This window comes from Schistocerca cancellata, chromosome 7 (assembly GCF_023864275.1).
Source record: "Schistocerca cancellata isolate TAMUIC-IGC-003103 chromosome 7, iqSchCanc2.1, whole genome shotgun sequence".
Taxonomy (NCBI): domain Eukaryota; kingdom Metazoa; phylum Arthropoda; class Insecta; order Orthoptera; family Acrididae; genus Schistocerca; species Schistocerca cancellata.
The window spans coordinates 395,092,531-395,096,150 of record NC_064632.1 but is presented as its reverse complement, the minus strand read 5'-3'; positions in this window follow the sequence as shown (position 1 = coordinate 395,096,150).

The following is a 3,620-nucleotide window of genomic DNA, read 5'->3' as shown; positions in this document are numbered from 1 at the left end:
TGTGTTTTTGAAATATTTAGCTTTGGGCCATTTAGATGGAACCAAACATCTAGGTTTTCTAGAGTTTCTATAACATTTTCAGGAATTTATTCTGTGTTTTTATTTTCTACCAGTACCAATGTGTCATCAGCAAATAAAACTGAATGATAATTTATATTTATGGGTAAGTCATTTACATAAAAAAGAAAGAGGATTGGGCCCAGAATTGAGCCTTGTGGTACTCCCTGTGAGATGCTTCTCCACTTTGAGGAGAATATCCCCTTGCTTGATGTTATGACAGCCCTTTGCTTTCTCTCCATTAGATATGACTACCACACTACTGTAAGGCACTACCCATAATTCTATTTTTTTTTTCATTTTATATAACATTAAGGAGTGATTCACACAGTCAAATGTTTTGGATAAGTCAGAGAAGATTCCCACAGCTTTTTGTAACTTGTCCAAAGTGGAACTAACTTTAGTCACAAATTCATTGATTGCATGAATTGTACTTTTGCCTTTCTGGAATCCAAATTAATTTTTTGAGATTACATTGTATTTGTAGCAGAAATTTTGAATTTGAATTGCAACAATAATTTCATATATCTTAGAAAACACAGTAAGAAGGGAAATTGGACGGTAATTTCCCATATCATCTTTGGAGCCTTTCTTAATACTGCTTTGACTTCTGCACATTTTGGAAATTCTGGAAAGTACCCTTCTTCAAGAAATTGACTAATTATTTTGTGTACTGGGTGTGCTATTGTATTTGTAGCTGCTTTAATGACTTTGGCAGGTATTTCATCCCATCCCCCTGAATTTTTATTTTTTAGGGTTAGTACAGCTTTTTCTACATCTTTTACTGCTACTTTGTTATATTTAATTAGGCTCTCTTTCTTGCTCTGACTTGAGTCAAACAAATGTACATTATCTTGATAAGAGTCCACATCAACATCAGTTTTTGCTACATTTATGAAGAATTTTTTAAAATTTTCTGATATCTGAGCAGGATGTACAATTATTTTGTTTTTTACCTTTTTTGAGATTTCCTGGTTGCTAGGTTTGATTCCAAGTTCAGACTTGACTACTGTCCATACAGCCTGGGATTTATTTGTGTGTTTTTTAATGAATTTAGTGTTTGCCATTTCCTTTGCTGCTTTTGCAACCTTCTTAAATACACTCCTGGAAATTGAAATAAGAACACCGTGAATTCACTGTCCCAGGAAGGGGAAACTTTATTGACACATTCCTGGGGTCAGATACATCACATGATCACACTGACAGAACCACAGGCACATAGACACAGGCAACAGAGCATGCACAATGTCGGCACTAGTACAGTGTATATCCACCTTTCGCAGAAATGCAGGCTGCTATTCTCCCATGGAGACGATCGTAGAGATGCTGGATGTAGTCCTGTGGAACGGCTTGCCATGCCATTTCCACCTGGCGCCTCGGTTGGACCAGCGTTCGTGCTGGACGTGCAGACCGCGTGAGACGACACTTCATCCAGTCCCAAACATGCTCAATGGGGGACAGATCCGGAGATCTTGCTGGCCAAGGTAGTTGACTTACACCTTCTAGAGCACGTTGGGTGGCACGGGATACATGCGGACATGCATTGTCCTGATGGAACAGCAAGTTCCCTTGCCGGTCTAGGAATGGTAGAACGATGGGTTCGATGATGGTTTGGATGTACCGTGCACTATTCAGTGTCCCCTCGACGATCACCAGTGGTGTACGGCCAGTGTAGGAGATCGCTCCCCACACCATGATGCCGGGTGTTGGCCCTGTGTGCCTCGGTCGTATGCAGTCCTGATTGTGGCGCTCACCTGCACGGCGCCAAACACGCATACGACCATCATTGGCACCAAGGCAGAAGCGACTCTCATCGCTGAAGACGACACGTCTCCATTCGTCCCTCCATTCACGCCTGTCGCGACACCACTGGAGGCAGGCTGCACGATGTTGGGGCGTGAGCGAAAGACGGCCTAACGGTGTGCGGGACCGTAGCCCAGCTTCATGGAGACGGTTGTGAATGGTCCTCGCCGATACCCCAGGATCAACAGTGTCCCTAATTTGCTGGGAAGTGGCGGTGCGGTCCCCTACGGCACTGCGTAGGATCCTACGGTCTTGGCGTGCATCCGTGCGTCGCTGCGGTCCGGTCCCAGGTCGACGGGCACGTGCACCTTCCGCCGACCACTGGCGACAACATTGATGTACTGTGGAGACCTCACGCCCCACGTGTTGAGCAATTCGGCGGTACGTCCACCCGGCCTCCCACATGCCCACTATACGCCCTCGCTCAAAGTCCGTCAACTGCACATACGGTTCACGTCCACACTGTCGTGGCATGCTACCAGTGTTAAAGACTGCGATGGAGCTCCGTATGCCATGGCAAACTGGCTGACACTGACGGCGGCGGTGCACAAATGCTGCGCAGCTAGCGCCATTCGACGGCCAACACTGCGGTTCCTGGTGTGTCCGCTGTGCCGTGCGTGTGATCATTGCTTGTACAGCCCTCTCGCAGTGTCCGGAGCAAGTATGGTGGGTCTGACACACCGGTGTCAATGTGTTCTTTTTTCCATTTCCAGGAGTGTAGTTTCTTATATGCTTTAACATAGTTTATGGACTCAGAACTCTTATTTGATTTCAGCTCAGCACGTATCTCTCTCTTTCTACTGCTAGATATTTTTATGGTGAAGGTAATCCACTTTAAGTTTATTTATTGCCCTCCTTGCGCAAGCTATGGGTGGATGTAAAGAGCTGTTTAAAAACTTACCAAAATTTTCTGCAGATGAGTTTTCTTGTTGTAATGCCAGTCTATGTCATTTAATCTCTAAGAGAACAACTTTATGTTTTCTTATGTGAACTTTTTTTTGCTATTTATTTTTTGTAAGTTTAATTCTATAAGCAGAACAGAGTGATCTGAGATACCTAGGTTCAAGAGAATTTGGCAGTGTCTTCAAATGTATAATTTGTTAAAATATTGTTTATGCTTGTTGCTGTTCGCTCATTTACTCTAGTGAAGTCAGTGAAATTTAGTCTAAAGCCATATTCTTGAATTGTCAATAAACTTAGTTGACATGCTTATTTTGCTTGCTGTACCTATGTTAAAATCAACAACAATTACAATATTTTTCCTATTTTCTTTAGTGAGTTTATTTAGGAGACACTGGAATTTATCTAAGAAAAAGGTATTTACCTCACTACCTGGAATTCTGTATACGGAGATGATGATGATATTCTGTTGTTCTAGTGCTACACAACAACTTTTAAATACAAGCTCTTCATTTAGAAATTTAAAATCTCCTCTTTCTTTATATTCCAATGAATTGTTAATCAGTATACAGGAGCCTCCACGAGTACTATTTTGCCTACAAAAACAACTTGCTATCCTCAAGTTTTCTAACTTATTTAAAAGTGTGATTGACTCTTTCATGAGCCAGTGTTCATTTAGGCTAACAACTTTGGTATTTCTTCCTTGTGAAAGAATAATTTGCAGCTTGTCAATTTTTGTCGTTTTGTCATGAGGATATGTTGCATTTAGGCCGTTTATGTTCCAGTGCATTAGGAAAGAAGACTTACACTTACTTATTGTTTCCAACACATCTTCCCTTGAATAGCCCCGTTCACTTTTA